Here is a 22,062-nt window from a genome sequence, read left to right as displayed (position 1 = left end):
AGAATTCCTGCCTTTTTTCATGAGCTCCCTTACCCGATCCTACGGATGTCACTCTTTGGATTAATGCTATATCTGTGTATTTTTCACACCCAGAATTTATGTAGATCTTCCAAGATTGGGGTTGGGGAGTGGAGGTTGTGGTCACCCCATAATCACTCCTCCCTCTTGCTCCTTACTCCTCACAATTTTCCCCAGCTCCAGTGTGGGTCCTTCCCACAGGCCCCAATCCTTGGGGATAAACCTTCAGGAAAACCCATTTCCTTCAGGTCACATCTCTCTGCTCCACCACAGGGTCCTCCATGGCTGCAGTGTGGGTATCTGCTCCCCAGGCTGCTCCAACATCTGCAGCACCTCCTCTTCCTCCTCCTCTCACCTTGGTGCTCACAGGGCTGTTTCTCACACTATTTTTGGTCCCTTTTCTCCCTGTCCAGCGTTTTCTCCCCTTCTTTATCCTTCCTTTTCCCAGCAGTGCCATCTGTCTGGTTGATGTCCCGTGGCACATCCATTGTGAATCTGGCTTGTCCAGGACAGGGCAGCTCCTGGACTTCTCTCACAGCCATCAGCCCTGCAGACCCCTTGCTGCCAACACCTTGTCACAGACACTCCACACTTAAATACATCATCCCTCTCTTCTTGTAGCATTTTTAAGGTTTTGCAGTGCTGGCTTCCCCACTTCAAATCTCATATTTACTTGCAATCCATCAATAACCTAATTTAACATTGAATATTAGTGATTAAGCTGAAAATGTGCTCTTTGAAGCTTGTACTTGTGGGAGGTGTGGGATTTGCTTTACATGTGACAAGCTGTATGAGCTGCATAATATCATTTATTATCCCTCTCTGGTAGAGGTAATACCTTATTCTCCTTACTCTGGAAAAATAAAATCTAGGTGTTTACAATCTTTATTATGTCTTGCAATCATCAATTTAACTTTATTTTATTTTATTTTTTTTATAAACCAGGAACCTCTCATGCCCATGAACTCTTACTCTGGACATACAGGAATGAAAATTACATTCTTGGCCAATGCTGCATGCCATGCCCTGTTTACAGGCTGCCAGGGCACTGGTCACATTATCAAGCCTGCCAGAGTTCAAAAATGTTTGGAAAAATCTCTCAGGCACACGTTGTGACTCTTGGGGATAATTCTGTGCAGGGCCAGGAGTTGGACTCGATCCTTGTGGGTCCTTTCCAACTCAGCATGTTCTGTGATGCTGTGATACTATTTAATAAGTAGCTTGTGCTAAAAAATATTATTTAGTTCTCCATCCTAATCCATCAGATATTTATCAAACTGGACTGTGTGCTGTGAGACTTAGCTCAGTGATCTTATCTCATTTATTTGAGTAATTCTGCAGTGATGGAGAGTTACTCTGTGCTCTCCTGCTGCAGCTCCTCAGTGAATGTGCACCTGGGCAGGAGGGAGGCACATTAAAAATAATATTCCACTACTGTGCCCCGTGGAAATAAAGATCAGTGGAAGTTCCAGCAGAGCAAAGTCTCATACAGGCTTTGGAGGAAGAACTTTGTCTCAACTGGGGTGAAAGTAGGAGGATGCAGGGGATGCACCCTCTCTCTTAAACATGAAAGAAGTGGTACCTCAGCTTTATGCAGCATATCTATTTTGCATGGAAATGCATAATGGAAACTTCCAACTTACAGGTGGGATTTTGAATCACAAATGATTTGTCCAAAGTCATGTAGCTGAAACAAGAAATTGCAGTTGGATTTTTGAAAATGTAAGCCAAAATATTTTTCTGTGTTCTATTTTTTAAAAAAAATAACTGAATCAAACCAAGAACAAAAATGGCATTGATATTGAAACAGAGTTATGAATATTACAAACCCATCAGTTATTGGAATTTACTTCAATGGCTTTTAAAATGCATACAGATTTAGACAGCCATTCAAATGTATATTTTTGTATGCATTTGTGTTTAAGTAGGATAAAGCTCAATAGTGCTTGTTCCCTGACCTGGACTTGTTTCTAATTTATGAACCCTAATATTTAGCAATTTAAAGGCTAATGTTGTTTATGGATTTTGAATGCTAATAATTCTGTTCTATTGTATAAATATGTATTTACATTGGAAAATCCTTATGAAGCTGAATTAAAGGCAAATGTAAATATCTGGGTTAATTTTTTGCACATTTTCAAGCACATACCAGAAGGGAAAAGCAAAATTGGTCATTATGAGTACATAGCGATGAAAAATGGCTAGACACAATAAAGGATAATTTCTTTGGTTTTCACAGCATAATGGAGTATGAATCATATTTAAAATTAATGACTAAGAAGACAGATCATGATTTGAATGTCATCAGTAGCTATTTTACTCCTCCCTAGAGCTGCAACAAGCCTTTTATGAGAGATGAGTTCCCGCAAACAAGCCCTTCTAAGCTGTCTGGAAGCTCCTAATTTATAACAGAGCTTTAGAAAATGCTTTATTTTGACTTTTTTCCAGGCTTGGGATAAGAGTAGCAGACTGGGAACATCACCTTACTGGCCAGCAAGTAATGTGCAGTTGTTTGTTGGCAAGTAGTTTTTCAAATATAACTTTTTTGAGGAGTGATGTTGGCAGCACATATTCATGCTATTGTTTCTATTTAAGTGAACCTTTGAATTCTGTGACTGTGTATGTGGGATAGACATTAAGTAAAGATTATGAGTCAACAATGAATCTTTTTCAAGAAAAAGGCATCCTGATGTTTTTGATAGTGCAGGATATTGAGCAGCAATGAAAAGGGAAAACTGGGTTGTTTTTTTACTTCTACATGTATGTAAAGTATTTTCTTTTTCAGCAATAGTCTTGTACTGAAAGTTAAAGTCTGCTATTGGAGATGAAACTTTTACTAAAAGATGAAGCACATCTTCTGTTTCAAAGGATTGCAGGTTAGACCTCTCCTGACATTCAGACTTGGTGTTTACTGAAGCTGGTGTGTACTTTCAGTTCACAGGTTGTCCTTAAGCTGTTGGAGTTATTACAGTTGTGTATCACCTTTCATTCTACCCACCAAATCTCTCATGGCTCATTTGGCCTGCACAATGATGTTCTGTGAGATTGTTTTCATTTTTCAGTAACTTATATCACAGAGTATCTCAGATTTAGCCATAACTCTATTTTCACTGACAGGCTCCTCTCTCCTCTTCCTTTTGCAGCTGGCTCTTGAGGGGAGCACTCATAAAGCACGGCCACTTAGGATCTCAGTTTAAAGGACCTGCCAAATTGCACCTTCAAATAGCCATGAAGGCAGGATCACACGTTGAAAGCAGACATTGGAATGGTTTATTTTTACAAACAGAGATAGACCAGAAGGAATACTTTCATGTATAATACCTAAAATAATAGTCAGACTTCTGGTTTAGTGCATCATTCTTTATGCTGCACTGTCCTATTTACAGTCTTGTAAGTGTCAGAAAAACACTTTTTTTTGTATTTAGGTTCTCTTATTTTATGGCCATATATAGAAAGATACAGAAACAATTCTGCTAAAGGTAGCTGAAATATTGTTGAAAAATGTTCTCCTTCACATCATTACAGTATATTGTTTTGCAGGAGCTGGAATGGGTACTGTGAAAGTTAAGAACTCTGGTGATCTGTAGCTTGGCAACTACAACAGTGGCCTGAGATCTCGAAGGCACAGACATGCTCAAGTTATTGCTCTAGTAAAAAATTTCTGGGGAGATATATATATACACACACACACATATACATGTGCATGCATATATATGTACTTTATACATATGTTTGTCTGTTACATGAAATAACAATAACAAAGTAAAATCATCTCCCTGAATGCTACTTTTGTACATTTCAGGGCACAGTATCCTGAGTACTAGGTGGCAGGATTCTGTCATCTTAATAAATATATCTTTAAGGAAAAAAGAAAGCATTTCAATATACCCCACCCCCAATATTTTGAGTCGTTTTCTTGATAGGCTTACTTCTTATTTCACTGTGATGAAAAGCTAGGTGTCAAATATTAGAATTTAAAAAAGAAAAGTGATTGCTGTCTCTTGATCTGTTATAACATGTCTTGGTTTGAAAACAGGTATCTGCTAAGGAAGGCAGGAGCCTCTCTCGAAATGGAAAATGTAAACCCTCTCCCTCCAAATTATTATAATTTTGAAATTAAGGAGCTCTCAGACAAAGATATGAGAATAGGAATAACAGTTATTTACTAGGAAAATTAAAATAGAGATACAGTAATACAAAGAACAAACCCAGATCACTGACAGAGTCAGAATACAACCTGACGCCCTGTCAGTCAGTCAGGGTGTTGGTAGCTGTCCCATTAAACGGTGGCTGCATCCTCCTGCAGTGACAGATGTGGTTCAGTTGAAGCAGTGCTCCTGTAGAAGGTGCAGTTTTCCTCTGAAGGTCCAGTGATGATGTAGAAGGGTCTGGTTTTCCTCTGGAATCAGTGGGAAAATTCTGCTCTGATGTTCCAAATCTCAGTTTTTATCTAGGTAGGAAATGTTTGGCTCCTCCCCCTGGGTGGAGCATCTCCCAATGGATGATGTAATTTTATCAGTCATGCAGTGGGACTCAATGGCCCATTAACAGAAGATACTTCCTTGGAGGAAGGATGGGTTGTGGAAGAGATAAAGATCATTGCCCCACCTGGTTTTAACAGATAGTGAGAGAATACTTACCTTTGGTTACATCCTGCATTGCCACCCAAGACATTATATCACTTTCCATTCTCACTACCAAGGAGGCTCATGAACTACATGAAGTAACCCCCTCTGCTTCTGGTGACTCCTCACTTAACAAGGTACAAGGACTAAAGGAAAGTACTCATCTTTTTAACATTTGTAAGGGATGCTGACATTGGGAAGTTCATGGGAACATGAATAAAAGGAAGGCATCCTCTGCAGTATGAAGACAACCAGTGGAAGTTATCAAAGTGCTGCTTCTAAAGGTAATTGTCTCTAGGCATTTCTCTGTTGCACTTTTTATTTTGCACGGGCCACACCTGATACATTGTCCTGTCTAGGGGTGGTTCTGATGGCTTAGAAAGGCCACCCAAATTATCTAGAACAGCTAATTCCAATGCTCATAAAAACACATTAGAAAAACATTACACAGAAGCAATAATTTGAGATCCCAAACACGTTTTTTCCCCATTAATGATGTTTTAAAATGCAGAAAGCACTTCTGTGGAGCATGAAGGATGGTCAGGGTTACCTAATGAGGCTGATAGGTAAAATTGCTGCATGCTTGATCTGCCCTGGACCCTAATGCCTATTTGGACACGTCTTATTATTGTGTGGGTGTTAAGTCTGTCCAAGCTCATAATCAATAGATATATGGTAATTTACAGTGTTTATGTCTCTGTCTTGGATAGCTGGAACAAAGTGATCAGAATGTAGTTTGCTAGGTTTATACAGAAAATTTCTCAGGGACAACCTGAGCAAACTAATTGCTGTCATTAACATGGGAGTCATATGAGCTGTGATAATAATACAGGTGATGAACTCCCCACCTTTGGCCATCACTTTATTACCTACAGGGTCAGTAAAGAATTTATTCAACCCTCAGTTACATTTTATAATTGGCTGTTTGTACCTGGGAAGATTTTGGTACTCTACAGTATCTTTAGATATCATCCATCGACTGTAAAAGTGTTTTAAGTGCATCAAAAAAAGAATGGTGGGGACCCACTGTCAAAGTCTGTCGGGAAATGGAGAGCTAAGAACCCCATAATTTTTGGTCTCAGATCTTTGAGCTTTAGAGGAAACAGTCTGAACTGACAGCTTAGCAATAGCTTAGCAGATCTATAAAAACTGTATATCCACAAAATAGTGATAGCTTGATGTTGCATGAACATACTGAACCAAGCAGAGCAGTGCTTTGTTAAGTGTATTTCTGTTTTGTTGGTATGATGACTCAATCTCACAGAGAGACAGCAGCACTCAGGCTGCACGTCTTTGTAAGCTGTATGAAAAGCCAGGGGAGAGTATGATTTTAATTTAAACAGCTTTTGCAAAGGCTATCGACTTGGGTTTAGGCATTCTGAGTTAATTCTCGCAGGCAAAGGGGCACAGGTGCCTGTCAGTGTCAGGAAGTTAAAATGACACAAAGAATTCTACCAGCATCTCCAGTGTGAACTGTGACTCAGTGTTCAGTGAGACCCAGGCCCCTTTTCCAAGAAGGGCTCTTGAGCAGTTGCCAGGCTGAGCTGACAATTTCTTTCCTGCCATTTCACATCCACAGAGGTACTAGTTCTCCCTTTTTAAAAAACACATTCCCACAGCCAGACACCTGCAAAAGATGGAAAAATGATACAAATAGCCAGGAAGAGTTTCCTAAAGTATCCCTTATCTTTCACTACTCATTTAAGCAGGGAGCTGCTTAGCAGGACTGGCTATCAGCCCAAGGAATTGCTGGATTTCCAATAAGGCATCTCAGTAGTTTTGGTTAGATGTTTTAGCTGTAGGAAAATTACTTAGAACAGACCTAAGTCTAAAATGTGATCCCAAATCTCCTGCTCACTGGTTGCCTACAGTGCCATGACTTTTATTTGTGTATTTTGGGACCACTCCTGTTTGAAACAGCTCTGTCAGTAGCTGCAGCTAAAATCAGATCAAATGTCCACTATGGTAAAACATTCTGGATACTCAGCACACACCCTCAAGGTTAGGTAGCTGTAGCTAACCTCCTCACAATTTCTCCTGGACATATGAGAATAAAGAGATTTTTATCTTTGGAGAAAGATTCATAATAAAAGTATATACCAGTCTAGCTAAAAAAAGAAGAAAGACTAACTATGTTTAAGTTATTCCAATTATTTTTCATATCTTAGTTAAAAAAAATAAATCAGTTGGAAATCAATTACAAAAAAAACCTCAAAAAAGCAACAAACCCAAACCCTCAACAATAGTAAAGAAACTTACAAAAAATAAGAAATAAAAAAATTATCTTCTTTTAAATTTTACCTTTCTAATTGTTTCTGGCTCCAAAATTTACTCCATGAGTAAAATTCAGTGAAGTAGATTTAAGTTTTTCATTTAAATAGTGAAAAGTAGTAGTATTTTTTTCCCCTCAAGCTTCTTAAACCAGAGATTTCCAATCACTTTTTTATCATAATAATTGGAAAAGCATTCACTTACTCTGTTTTTAATCTAGCTGGTAATGAGTTCACTCAAACTACACATTGATTTTATTATGAAAATCTCAAGACGACTGTAACTTTAAAAAATCAGTCTAAGAATTTGGTATTATAAGAATATGATTCTAAAAAAAAAGAAATCAAAGCAGAATAATTCTATAACTTTTTAGAATTTAGTATTATTTCAAAAAATGGCATTTGCCAGTAAAGCTTCAAGGCAAAAATTGCTGCCACAGCATGGCATAGCAGAGGGATATCTCTGCTTATCATGCCAGCAAACAGGTGAATCTCATCCAAAGATCTTTATAAACTCTTCCCATATGGTGGATCTGGGCCATAACTTTGCTAGGACCTTGTCAAACCATACATGCTGTGCTTTTCATTTTCCTACAGGATATCCCACACACACTGGGTTTTCTCTGGTTTCCCCAGGAGGAGCTGTGCCATTCCACTGTGGTTCTCCCAGGAAAACAGCATCCAGCACCTGTCTGTCCTTGGCAGAGAGCTGCAGCCTGCTCACTGCCTCCTCCTGGGCAGATTTTAGGACAAGGACACAGCGTTGCTACGCTGAAAGATTTACTGTAGGCTGGAACTGATACTCCCAGGGGCTGGAACAGAAATGTAAACTCGGTGATCGGGTGATGTGGAAGAAAAGGAGAAAAAAAAGTTGCTTCAGGTCCGCCCTACTGCCTGTATACCGCCAGACCTTGTGGGAATTTTAGATTAAGTTTGCTGCCTGATTTTTTTTTTGCTAGTAACAGGAGAGTACAGTATCAGGCAATTTTACAAGTGTGGCTGCTGCACTGAAATATTAAAAATATTTTTTTTCCTTGTACTTTTGACCTATGAGACATGAAACTCCCTGTTCTGAGAATTAAAGCAGCAATGCAGTTTAGACTTCATCTGTGAGAAATGGAGAATTCTTGATATGACAATTGGTGGATTAAGTATTTGTTTAAAACCAAAACCCACATAGGCAGCTAAATTGCACCATCTGGAGCAAGAGGCAGATGTAAGCATCTTTATTTAAGAATCAGTTTCTTATTATTTATAAAAGATGAGTGGAGTTACACTCTTTTTTTTTTTTTTTTCTTCCAGGGAGCATCATTCATAGGAAATAACTTTGTGTAGACATCTGGAATAAAAATTTCTTAATAATTTTATATAATAAACCCAGAATAAATGCTAATTATTAATAGTCAAGATTGCTTAAGGATTTCAGACTAGCTGACAGCCTGAACAAAGCACAGGCAGATGCTTTAGACAGGCTGTAAGGAAGACTGATAATTATAAGCAAAGCCAGGGAAGTGACCTTTTATTGTGGCAGGAACTGCAAGCATCACCACACTCCTCACCACCACATACTGCACAAATTAGACCCATCCATTGACTACATCTAGAGAACCTCGTTTTCCAGCTGGTATTCTGTGCCTTTCAACTTTAAGCTGGGCATTCAGGAACTGAGGCACATAGAATCTTCCATCATCTTTCAAATTTTATAGAGAAAATGTTATTTTCACAAGAATGAAGTAATTTTGTTTTCACAATACTAATTTGCTGTCAATGATTAATGAATCGGTAATCAGTTTTTACAGGGTTTGTCTGGCAAAATGACTTTATTCATTCAGTGTTTACAGAAAAGGAGCATATGAGAAGTAATTTATATGTGATCCTCAGAAACTTTTTAAGCTTCATCCAAGTTCGTTCAAAGTGAATATATAAATATAAAGATAAAATAAAGCAGTAATCTATGTATATTCAGCCAGAAACAGACTATGATTTAGAGCCTCTTAGGATAAAAAATAATGAATGAAAGAGACTGCTTAATTAAAACTTTAACATTAAGTTGTGCTCTTTTAAAAAAGGTCCATCTAATTCTGTACAATTTTTTTTCCAGACAGAAGGCATGCAAAAGATAGATTATACTAACAGAAAGAAAGAAAAAACTTCAGTGAGACCAAGGCAACCATTAATAAAGCAACCATTAGCCCATTTATTGAGCTTTGATAGAGGAAGATGTAGAAAAAGAAAGTCTTTTAAAGAAGCTGCCACCAAAGAAGCACAGAAAAGTTTAATTTTGAATATGTGGCTATTTTTAAATCTTAGCTTCAAACTTAATTTATGGTATGTACAATTAAAATATCTGCCTAAATATACATGTGCATTATTCTGACTATCCCAAGAAGGTTACCAGCTCAATTCTTGTAGTGTAACCTAACATACCAAGAAAGGCCAAAATTATTTGTTCTTCAGTGGATCTTTGTCTTTCGTGCACATGTAGTCAGCATCAGGAAGCTGGATTTATCACAGTTGAAAAATTAGACCCTGGAAATCTGCTCAAAGAAAATTTAATTTAGATTTAATTAGTGATGCACTGTAGTCAAGATACATGGCTTCCAGAAGCTGTTGTTAAAACTGAAGGGGTAAAAGTTTCTTTTCTTTAATTGGAACTCCCACTGACAGTGAGCCAAAAAGTTTTGCCTTTCCGGGTGGGTGGCTGCAGCCAACACAGGCTCAAAACAGTTCCTGGGACAGGTGAGTGCTCCTGACAGCAAAGTGACACACATAGTGACACATTTGCATTATCAGCAGCCATTCTGAGCAGCCTGTCCTCCTGGTCTTGTGTCTAAACTTGGTTTGTCACCTAATCTTAAAGCTGCTTTTCACATTGATTTGTCATAATTATCTTCAGTCATCTGAGGACAGAATCTGATTAACTTCTTTCACCACTAACTCTTTTATTTTTGTTTTATAATGACTAGTTGTAATTTATAATGACTAAATAAAAGTTGCAATGATTAATATATTAGTCCTTTAAAAGTAACAATTTTCAAAAACTATCTGTGTATTTACCCCTTGTCAGAAAAAACCCTAAAATTCCTATCATCATTCAAAAGCGATAAAAATCCAGGAGAAAGAAAACTTATCAACAGGCTTAAAAGGTAGCTTAATGGTCTCAGACTGCTTTCAGAATATTTTAACTTTAATTAGTACTCTGGAAAACAGAGATGTTCAGCATGATAAAGCTTTCTTCTCAGTTGAAAAAAACAAAGTTAGAAATTGATTTTTGCCCTACACATTGACACAGCTCTGTCTGGTGGTCTGAGGATCCTGTAATGACACTGGAATGACTGAGGAGCATCTCTAAGGCTTCCTCTTGCAATATTGTTTCTTACAGTGGTGCAGTAGAATTAGGATATCTGTAGGTTGCTGGTCAGCAGTTCATTTCTCGATTGCAATGATACTTTTTTCATTAAATGTAAGAGCTTTGCTACAGATGAGTAGCATATGGCATTGGCTAAGGAGATGAGACTTTAATGAGATATAGAACATGCCAACAAAATGCATGTTAAATTGCAATGACACGCTTGTTTTGGTAGCATGTGATGTTGCGAAATTAAATTCCTGACAAGACAATGCAAACAAATGCACTTCAGCAGGCCCTTAGTCACCCAGCTTGTCCTCAAGTTGGGCCAGGAGCCAGGGCAAGTGGGAGGCTGCTGGGAGGGAGGAGGGGGGGGATTGGGTTCTTTCCCTGTTCTGTTCTATAATTTTGTAAAATAATTTCATCCTTTTTCTCCGATTTTACACAAGGACATAACAAGACACAGTATTACTTACTTAAGTTGTAAGTATGACTGGTGTTGCAAAAGGATCTTCCAAAAGGTGTTGCATCTATCTTAGACACACAGATTTTCAAGCAGCTAAACAATAAAAGCAATCAACAATAGACTGAGTGATACATGACCTGCCGTAACCTGGAGCCGTGCACACTATTTAATTAGCACCACTGAAAATTCTCCATCTGGGAGAATCTGGGAGTCTTCTCTTCAGCTCAAGCAGTGGCTGTTGAGCCTGCAGAAGGAAACAGATACAAGCACCCCTGAGTATCTCTGGCACTTTGACTTTCATGCCTGGACTCCCAAATCACCCATTTTTCCTAAGGAAGTGTAAAAGTAATAGCACTAATAATATTGTTGTGAGTATCTCACAAGGTTTGGAAGGGTTTGGTAACATCATTACACTGCCTTGGGAGAGATTAAAGAAATTAAATGTTAGATTCCTAGCCAAGGAATACAGATCCAACAGACATAACCTGGGCTGGCATCCTTTGATGAGTAAAATGAAGCTATAAGTGTTCCATTAAGATTGTTCCTCTTGGGTCTTTCTAACATTCTGTAAGCTTCCTCTTGCCCTCCCCCAAATGCAGAGAAATACATGTTAGAAAAGTAAAGTATGCAAACATCTTGTTCTCCTACCATGCATTGCTAAAACAGTTTATTAAAAATTACAACTTTTGTCCACTCAGCCTTCCCAAAACATCCTAAGTCTCTTGCTGCAAATGAATTTATTGGAAAAAGATTGTTTTATCTCTTTATGAAAAGTTTGTTCACCTTCATGCTTGTTCATATTTGTATTTATTTCACCTTGACAGAATTTGGAAAGCAAAAGGTAAGGAAAACTTGCAGTCCGAGTTATTGACAAAATGCATTTGTCAGGTACAAGAATTTTCTAGGAAATACCCCAAGATTTGAACTAAAAATAATCTCAAAACTATTCAATCATCTGTGATTTTAAGGAAATCCAGATCTCTTTGTGAACTTCATGGGTTGTTTTTTATATCTGTTGTAGAACTTAAACTAAAATCTAATTCTGGATGCAAGTTTACCTTTTGGAGCTGATCTGAACCGGAGAGAATCACTACAATTCCAGTTCTAGTATACTTGAGGGGAAAAAATCAAATTCTGAAGAAGAGCCATGACATCATCCATAACATATCTCTATGATACGTTACCTGCAGGTGAGTGCAGATGTTCTTAAGATATCTTTAAAGTGGATTACTCTGGCAATTCAGCTTCAGGAGCTGAACAGGAACTCGCCCTGGTTATGGCACCAGATGCCAAAGTGAGTTTTGCACCACGCTGATCTTCAGGATGCCTTCAGCAGTCAGACAGCTTCACTGTGCCCCATGGTGGCTGTGTACACACATTTGTGCTCTGTGCTGTGTCTTTTACTAGTGATGTACTCTGTCAGCCGCTTCTTGAAAAACAGGAATCTCTGTCTTCACGCTACTAGAAGGAAAAGCTTTCTTGTGCTTGGCAGAGCAAAAGGACAGCGATAATATCTTCTTACAGTAATGATGGAGCAAAAGGAAAAGTCAGTTTATGTGTGAGTGGAGGATTTTCAGGGTATGCTTTGGTTTGTATGATTCTGCTGAGTTCTGCAGATTAACACACGATGGGCACCCTGAGCTGAGTGCACGTACTGAGCTGTCTGAGCACACTTTCCCTGCCAAGGCTCCACCGTGGCTGTGCTGCCATGGGAAGGCCAGATGGGAAGTCTGAGCCCTAGGGGTTGTTAAATTGAGATTATCCCCAACCCAGCTGCCATTATCTCCTCATGGAGTGGTGAGGCCCAGAGAGCACCCTTGCTATTTCCTACGTGTAATTTGTTTTTAGAACTCCTTTGGACTTGCGGTGCCTATGGTTTGTGCATTTGCTTTTGGCAGGGAGCTGTTAGGATCAATAAAGATTTGTGGAGACTTGCTGTTTCTATGCCAGCTACTTTCTACAAAATATTATTTTTCTATCTTAGGGCAAAAAAAAAAAAAAGTCTTTGAAATCGTTCAGAAACCAAGGATCTGAGCAAAAGCCTGTGTGGATCTGACAGTGTGGGAAGATGACTGGAGAGGGAGCTGAAATATCCAGCTCGGCAATTTTCTTCAAACTTGCTCCCTTGTACTCCCTATTCACACTTCTCCCTGCTGGCACACCCTTATTTATCTCTTACCTTAAGCCAAAGATATTGTGCTATTCTGAGAGAAATTTTCCAAAGGAGCTGCAGCATTTCCTTGAGATGATGGATCCTGGTAAAAAGATTCCTTTGTTCACTTGGTTATGCACAAAGCATCATCTGTTTCCTCCTAATAGGTTTTTCTTCTAGGTAAATGTCTTTTAACAATGAGAATTAGAAACAAATTATATTCAGCTATTCAGACCTTGCAAGGAAAGCACAAGGACTGTCAGCCTTATGCTTTTGCCTTTTTCCTTGTCTGAAAAGCAGTCTACAGGACAAATGCTGCACTGTGCCCTCTGCTCCCAAGCAAATGAATGGTAATTTTGTATATATAAAAGTTATGCATTTTTTAAAAATAGCTACTTTAATCTGCATAATGCATATATGTATTTTTTTTTTTTAAAGTTCCGGTGATATCTAGACAGCAAAGTATATGGTAACAGGCTTTTTCAGGCCATTTAGCCATTGCATTGCATGAAAGGAAAGATTGTATATCTGGGTGATTTTTTTTTTTTTTTCAGTGAACAGCAGCTCTTCAATTATTTTCTTACTGTCTTTTTTGGGGCTATTTTCATTCTCACAGGTTTTTGCAGAATGGGAATTGTGCCTCTATGCTATGGTAACATGATTGTCCATGAGTGTGATACCTGGACAGCTATGTGCTCAGAAATTAATTTTGCGTTTTTATTACAGGGAAGGACAAGGAAGAACAAAAGTTTGGGAAAGAGTTTCCCTCATTAAATATTTACCATTTCAGCTCCAGATTCAGGAAAGGTAAGCTCTGAGTCATTACTTTTTATTCTTAGTATCCAATCTACTTGGAAATGAATGGAGCACAATAACCTTCAAATCCCTTCAGAAGTTGTGAGTTACATGAAATAATTTATCTGAAAAGCACCACAAGATAATAGAGGGTGTATTGGGTTGGCCAGGTTCTGATAGCAGGGAGGGCTATGGGGGTAGCTGCTGTGAGAAGCTGCTGGAAGCTTGCTCTATGTCCCACAGTGCCAATTCCAGTTGGCTCCAGGATGAACTCACCACTGACCAAGGCTGAGCCCACCAGTGACAGTGACAGCGTTTGTGCCTTGGGGATAACATATTTAAGAAGGTGGAAAAAAAATGTTCACAGTGACAGCCAGAGAGGAGAGTGAGAACACGTGAGAGGAACAGCCCTGCAGACACCAAGGGCAGTGCAGAAGAGGAGCAGGAGATGCTCCAGGCACCGGGGCAGAGATCTCCCTGCAGCCCAGGGAGGATCCACTCTAGAGCAGGAGGATACGTGGAGGAAGCTGTAAACTCCATGGGCTGTACTGGAGCAGGGTCCTGTGACCCTGTGGAGAGAGGAGCCCATGCTGGTGTTGTTTTCTGGCAGGACTTGTGGCTCCACAGGAGCCCCATGTTGGGATGGTGTATTCCTGAAGGACTGTAGCCCATGGGAAGGACACACACTGGAACAGTTTGTGAAGAACTGCAGTCCCTGGGAAGGACTCACGTTGGAGAAGACTATGGAAGACTGTCTCCCATGAAAGGAGACCCCATGCTGGAACAAAGAGAGTGTGAGGATTCCTCCCCCGGGGGAGGAAGGTGTGGCAGAGATGTGATTAACTGATTTCAGACTGCATTCCCTGTCCACCTGTACTGCTGGAGGGGAGGAGGCTGAGAAAATTGTGAGTGAAGGTGGGCCTGGAAACAAGGAAGGGGTGGGGGAAACATATTTTAAGATTTATGTTTTATTTCTCATTATACTAGTCTGATTTGATTGGCAATGAATCAAACCAATTTCCCCAAATCGAGTCTGTTTTGCCCATGACAGTAATCAATTTGTGATTTCTCCCTGACCTTATCCCAATCTATGAACCTTTAGTTATATTTTCTCTCCTCTGTCCAGGTGAGGAGGGGAGTGAAAGAGTGGCTTTAATGTGAAAGAGTGTCCTGGCCTCCAAGCATGGTCAACCCACACGAGTTGCTGTTTGGAAAATGTAAGGCACCTAACTCCTGCACATACCCATTTTCTGACTCCACTTTTCCCATATCTAAAATTAGAACTCTGGAGAGAAGAATATGAATTGATTTTGTGAAATTGTTTTGTGTTATGTTAATTTAAAATGATCAGCTAGCACAGCAGTAATGATCACAGAGGATTGCTCTTTTGAAACAAAGATAACATATCATTGATCTGATGCTTCAAAATTCATCAGAGACTTTTAAGGCCACAAGGGAGTGTTTTGATCAGCTAGGCCTGACTTCTCACACATGAGAAACAAAGAGAATTTCACTAACAATTCCTGCACATGTTGTGCTTCTGGACAAACACAATACTTTTTTTTGCAGGGGCTCCTTAAAGTGAAAATAAGGCTTTCTGCCCCAGACGTTATGCTCACCAGATAATTTTAACTTCTTTTCAAAGCATGGCTGAATAATTAATTTCATTTTATCTCTGGCTGGAGGTATTTATTAAAATCATGAATGGACTTCTGGAAGTCAATGAAATACACAACCTATCTGTGAAACTAAGAGTATGAAAACTAAGCCAAAAACCATAATAAAATGCTGAAGTATCATCAGTCCACTGGAGATGTAAAAAAAAAAAAACGCCACAGAAATAAATGCCAAGAAAGAAAAGATGGCTAAAGTGGTAATCCAGTGAAACAGTAAAGTGTGCCTCTGACTCTGAATAATGTGAGAAGTTTCACCAAAGGCAATGAGAGTGTTAAAAGTTTCAGAAGACACAGGCATGCCTCTAAGTACTTTAGTAGATTGAATTTGGAGTGCCTAGTCAAAATCATTAATTTCTTTTAGCAAGGAGGTAGAAAAGAGTTTATGAGATACTCAGTAAAATAAATTACAAAACAGAATGAACTATAAGAAAAACCTTCTTTCCAACAGTGATGTTCATGGCATTAGCTAAGGATCAATCTCAAATGAGGTTCCCACTGTGCAGTGTAATGCACTTCAGGAAACACTAGGTGCTACTGGCTCTGCAGAACATTCAGACTGAAGAGAATGCCCCATTTTCAAGAAAACACTCTCTTCTGTTATTTTAGTGTTTGCCATTGTATTTCCTCTTGATTGTATTTCTCCAATGCAGAAGCCGTTGGTTTGCATTTCTCAGCACCCAGAACCACCCCTGAAGAAAACAGGGCAGCAGCCCTGCAGGTGAGATGTGGTTTCTTTGCAACTGAAGTGCTTTATTTTTGAAGAAGCCAAAGTACATAATTGAACAGAGTTGCCATGATTAAAATGCAATTAAGGTTGTGAAGCCCTTGAGCATCTTAAATTGTGGCATGATACAATATTTATTAGGCTTCAGAACACATAATCACATCTTTGCCCATCCAGCCATGTTTTGCTTTTTTCCTATGCAAGATTAACCCTCTATTACAGTTTGATGCAGCTAAACTTATCATTTCTGTATATGACACCTTAATAATTCTCAGGTGGAAGAGTAAGGACTAGAATTGCACACAAGACAAGCCAATGAAGTGACAAGAAAACACCCATGCTTAAGCATTCACTTAAAAAGATGCTTTTTTTTTTTTTTTTTTTTTTTACTGTTAGTGAATAATGGAGCTAATATAAAATTCTGGCAGGCATAAACCTATTGAATAATTCTGATAGTGCAATCTACAGGTGACTCACAAGCAATAAATTGAATGATGTTAGTTTTATGCAAGAAATAATCTTTTAAAAGTCAGAAAAAGGCATATGTATAATTCATATGATTAATATTTGAGGTATTTTGAAGGTAAGTTCACACATTTCTTGTGTCTACATGCACATGGTTTAAAAGAAAAAAAAATAAAAGGAAGAAATGCCCTTCAGTTAAAAACTTGGCAACTGGTTCAAATTCTGCTTCTAAATTTGACTTTGTCATGTCTGCTTATTAAGAATATAATTCATCGCCTAGGAGTCTGCTCTCAAATACCAGTATCTATCATAAATGCTCAACAGTTTTTCAACATATCAGCTTTCAGAAATTGTCACAGGATCCGCTTCAACAACTAGGTCAGGTTTTGGCAAATGACACCGTGGGCTCTAATGGTAGCTTTACGAATCTGCTGAGGAACTAAACTACTGTGGTTCAAAAGATTTATGGTTAGTTTGATTTTTTTGTCGCATTTAGAAGCTGATTGAATAAGATCTTGTGACCTGTACCTAAATCAGAACAAAAGGTTGCCGCCCTTACACACAGCCAGCCTTAATTAGCTGTTAAAAGTGCTGTCCTGAGTTTCCCTGTTTTGTTTGTTTTTCCAGGTAGGAAGACCTGTTCTGGAGGGGAAACAAATATAGCAAAATATATATAGGAAAACATGTATAGTAATATACATTTCTCCTTAGAAATAACTGTCTGTAAGAAAAGCAGATTTTTGCAGTTAGACACTTAGAAATGTTTAACAGTTGCACGTTGTGATATTATTTGTTATAGCTTCATGCAGACAGTAAGGTCTGCACTCATCAGCTAGGTGTTGAACAGACACAGTCTGTCTGTCTAAACCAGACAACAGAGTTCAAATCCAAAACTCCTTCCAAGTTCAAAAGAAGGGTCTTTAAAATAGAGAAATTTTCCCAATAGCTCAACAGACTGAGGACTAGAGATGCTACTGTGTTTTAGAGCTGAAGACTCAGCTTCCAGTCTTACCAATTCAATTACTACAATTTCCAAACAGTAGCTACAACAGCAGTACAAAAGAAAATTGTACCTGTTGTATATAACCTTAAAATTGAAAATTTGCTTTGTTGGAGAGGCAAAAAGCATATCTTAAAATGAGACTGTAAAAGATCATCCTAATTTCTATTTAATCCTCCTTCTGCTGCTTCCTCTTATCATTACTCATCTTCACATTGCCCTTTGGAGAGCAGCATGAGCCCCTTTTCCCCCTTCCCTCCCCTTGTCTTCTGCCTCCATAGGCTCACTCACTACTGTGGGAGTTTCACAGGTTCTCCAGGCAGTGCTTTCCAACCCCTGTGCTAAAAGCAGGAGGAAGACAGAAAAGGTTTCCATGTTAAAGACATATTTAGGAACCATTTTGAGCTATCAGCTCAAAGGGAGCAGCTTGAGGTGGACAAAACATATGGGGGATGTGAAGAAGGTAAATGCTATTTGACTACACTGCTGAAAAATGATTGTTTGTTTCTGAAAGGGGGTGGGCTTGATAATACCAATCACCTTTTTCCTTGTCTGCAATGCAGAAGCTTCTCTGTGCTAATCTTGGCACTGACATTGAAATTGATGTGTGGCCTTTAGGTAAGTCACTTAATCAATGTGTTTGTAAAATGAGGATAATAACATTTATTTGCCTACCTGAAATGGATGTAGTAAGGACAGACTGGTTAGTGCTGTGAAATGCTATTTACTAGTAATTGCAAGTATTATGCTGTGGACTTAAATCCCTCCTTGACTGGTAATTGAAATAGCTGAAGAACCAAATAAAAGTCTGAAATGTAAAGGTGACAGTGGTTTCAGCTAAGGTGGAGCTGGTTAACCCGCTTCTTTTTTATGAAGCTAATTATGCTTTAGCTGAGGCAATATACATCAAAAATGTTTCGAGCATGTACCTGCTCTTACTCAGAAACAGAATGAGAGGAAATATGGGATTCATATTTGAGTCACTGGGTAATGTGGCATTGATAATGGGTCAAGGGAGAAGCTGAGTGTAACACAGAAAAATACGTGTTCAAGCCTCTGTTCTGGGATGCAGGTACACTCAGGTGTCCTGAGAGCAGGATGAGCCGTGTAGATAAGACAGAATTAGATGCATCATTACCATTTTCAACCCAATTAACATCCCCGCTCTTCAGGATTAAATAGGGTCTGTGACTTGCCTTTTGGTATGGCAGGCAAAAAAAAAAATTAAGTCCTAAGGGTGAGAAGAATGAATAATGCTGTAGAGCAGTATGAAGTAGATTAGGAAATGAATTACAGTAAACTGTCTTATCTATGAGCTGGGCTTTGAGAACTCTTCTGAGGCCACAGACTGCCCCCTTTCTTCCACAGATGTTTCTTTGAGAAGAGAGAAACATAAGATGGCTGCCTAGGGTGACTAAATTAGAACAAAAAAATATTTTTGCCATCTGTAATACTAAGAATCATCCTGTTACAAACAATCATGTTTAGTTGATGCAGTAGTTAAAATAATCCTAGGCTGAGGTTTCTGTAACAGCTAGTAAAAGAGTCATAATTTGATCCTTCCTTGTGTTGAGTGAAAGCTAATCAGCAAGGTAAATGCCTCTGACTTGACTAGAACTTGGGGGAATAACTGCTTCAGGAATATTACACATATCTCACTTCAGCTGCTTAATATATTCATGGTGAATTTGCTTGAAATTTATCAAGGAAGCAGAGACTCAGACTGTGATTGGCAATATTTTCAAGAATACATTAAGAGTTATGAAAAAAGAAGTGGTGGAATTGTAAACTGAGGAATGACTTACTTTGTCTTTCTCCAGTTTGCAGCCTTGCTTTCCAATTTTAAGTTTTACAGTCCAAACTCAGGGCAAACCCAGCCAGGTGGCTGCATCTCCAGAGCAGCAGTGAAAAACACAGTGGTTGCCCGTGGCTCTTGGCAGTACTGCTTGGCATACTGTTGGCAGGATGGCTTCCTGCATGATTGCAGGGAATAAACTTTCCCCCAAGATACAGAAGGAGAAATATTTTGCTTTCTTCTGTAAAACAGCTCTTGGTGAGATCACAAGTCCCTGCACAGTGGTGTGGTACCCAGAGAGAATTGTCACAGAGAGGCAAATCATCCTGTGTCAATAAGGCAAGAAACAGAGAGGTGCCTCTTTGGGGCTCATCAAAACCTGCTAGCTGTAGGCTACTCAAAGTAGGAAGAATCAGACACACTGAGAGGCAGACATTAAAGGGATACACTCATGAGAAGGAGATTTCTATTCAGAAATAAAGAATTTGGGATGCTGTAGGTTCCTCAGGTTAAAAGGAGGGCGTCTCAGGGGAGTTCTGCTACAGTAATACGTGGGCAGAGCCCTGTCACTCAGAAAGACTGCAATGAAGAGATTAGGCAGAGGCAAGGTCCAGCAACTGCTCTGATCCCATGGGAAACAGTGCTACTGGATATAAAGTCTGCTGTCTGCCAGTCAGTGAATGCCTAGAAACATTTCTGGGAATATTTCATCAAATTGATAAAATAACATGCTCAGTAATTTAATGTTCCTTTCTATAATCATAGCCTTACAGAAAAATCACTCAAAATAGCATCTGAATAGCCATGTCAAAATGTCTAGCAGTGGCAGTGTGCTAAGTATCCACAGGTAATATCAGGCAAGTTCAGTTGAAACAAGACACACTCAATTTTCCAGGTATGAATTCTAGTCCCAGATTATCATAGTCCTATGTTCAATTCAAATTCCCTCTAAAATGAAATAGGTACTGACTTGTTTAGAACAGAAATGTATATTTAAAAAAAAATCTTGTTCCATTTCCCATGTTTTACTTCATTGGATCTAGTTTTAACCAATGAGAAACTCAGTTTTCATTGATACAGCAGCAAGTTATGTCATTCTGCCAGCAAAGACACATTGACTGAGAGTTATGGAAATTAATATGTACATGATAAAAAGAGACATTCCATCCACCTTTAATGAGCTATTCTTAGTACCAGAAGTACTTCCTAACCCGTGATAGGAGGAGGTTTAACCTTACCCTGGCAAACTTCAGAGACAAATCAGAAGTGCTACAAGAGGGGGAATTCCAAGTCATCTCAATTATGTAGCACCACATGAAATAATTATATTTGGTTGCCCTTCAGAACGATATGTTCTTGAGGGGTAACTTTTATGTACTGCTCCCTCCAAACGTGGCTACCCTCTGAGGGTGCTGCTTTTGATTTTTAAATTGCTCACCCAGCTATAACCCCTGCATGTTATCTCTAATGATGAATGACAGTATTGTATTTACAAGCAGATACCATGAAAGGGTTTTTTTTTCCCTTAACTGTCCTGGTTTACAATGTAAGACAAAAGAAATTAAAGGCTTTGTTGAATCTTCTCTAACATAATGGAAAGTTAATAGAGAAGATTTTATACTTTTTATTAATAGAGATAATACACAATGCCAAAAGCTTTTTTTTTTTTTAAGGAATGAAAAGAATAAAAAGAATCAAACCTCCTTCAGTTAATATGCAAAGCACTATGTAAAATATATTAACCTTAAAGGCATAAAGTACCCAATTTAAACTCAGAGAAAGACTTGTTTTCATGTTTCTGAGTATTGAATAGGTTATAAAATTAATTTAATTTAGTACAGAAATACAACAGAAGCCATTTCAGTTCCTCAGTATTGAAAAATTTTGATGTTTATGGAAAACTGAACCCTGATATAAAAAATGAAATCATGAAGCAGGACAGACACCAAAAGCTGAAATACTTCAGTTTATTCTAAAAATGAAAAAAACAAGGCGAGACATTTGACTGTTTCAAGCTATATTTGCAAAACATTTCTAGATTTATGAAAAACAGAGACAAGGGGTAATAGTTTGCTTTTTAAAATTTTCATTAATAAAAATATCTATACTTCATGGAATAGAAAGGAAATTAAAAAAAAACAGGAAACATATGGCATATTTTTCTGTTGCTGGCAGTGCTAGTTTTTGTTTTTACAGTTATGAACAATCAAGCCTTCTTTTTGCAGAAAAGTTGCTCCTTGTGCAACTCCTTGGAAAACTAGGGTAATATTTTGATGACACTTGCATCTCATATTTCACAATGTTGTCCCTTCATCAACATGCAATGACAGCCTGGAGAAACCATCATGTCTATCTCATCCATCGATATGTTGTTTCATTTTCTTCCATGTAACTTTAAATTTCTTAGGGATGTCAATGCCACATGACTTACTGTAAAACAAAGGGAAAAAAATCAATGTTAAATCAAAAAAGAACTAGACTAGAGAGAGGGATAAGATAAACATGCTAGCACATAAATCAAGAAAATAAACCTTAAAACCAAAAAATATTACTTTGGGATATTGCAGATTTAATAAAGACAGTATTTATAAAAACAGAGCTAGCATAAAAATTCCTAAAATTCAAAAAGAATTATACTGAAGAAGTCAGCTGAAAAGCTTTATTTTGAGCAATGTAATACAACTCAGATACAGAGCTCTTCACAAGTCTTCATGTAAATCTTATTCA

At 38.4% G+C, this 22,062-nt stretch overlaps 2 long non-coding RNA genes across 7 annotated transcripts in view; one reads left to right on the top strand and one right to left on the bottom strand.

The window, feature by feature from the left end:
• Positions 1–4,611: 4,611 nt before the first annotated feature.
• The window catches only part of LOC106851195 (uncharacterized), a 28,777-nt gene continuing 11,326 nt past the window's right edge, over positions 4,612–22,062 (bottom strand). For 2 of the 5 annotated variants that reach the window (XR_015800352.1, XR_015800358.1), the window contains exons 5-6: positions 19,346–21,761; positions 12,969–12,983 (exon numbers count right to left, since the gene is read on the bottom strand). This is a non-coding gene — a long non-coding RNA (uncharacterized LOC106851195). Of the gene's footprint in view, positions 4,627–10,865; positions 12,984–19,345; positions 21,762–22,062 lie in introns of those variants that run through there. The other 3 variants (XR_015800346.1, XR_015800340.1, XR_015800334.1) reach the window with 3 other exon arrangements.
• LOC148224625 (uncharacterized) lies at positions 11,779–16,457 on the top strand. 2 transcript variants are annotated; one of them, XR_015800375.1, is made up of 4 exons: positions 11,779–11,918; positions 13,607–13,687; positions 13,919–14,892; positions 16,002–16,457. It is a non-coding gene; the product is annotated as an uncharacterized LOC148224625 (long non-coding RNA). The 2 variants fall into 2 exon arrangements; XR_015800369.1 differs by having other exon boundaries at positions 13,919–16,457.

This window comes from Sturnus vulgaris, chromosome 2, assembly GCF_052056855.1.
Source record: "Sturnus vulgaris isolate bStuVul1 chromosome 2, bStuVul1.hap1, whole genome shotgun sequence".
Lineage (NCBI taxonomy): Eukaryota > Metazoa > Chordata > Aves > Passeriformes > Sturnidae > Sturnus > Sturnus vulgaris.
Note: the sequence above shows the minus strand (reverse complement) of the source record. Positions and strands in the feature narration are given on the sequence as shown.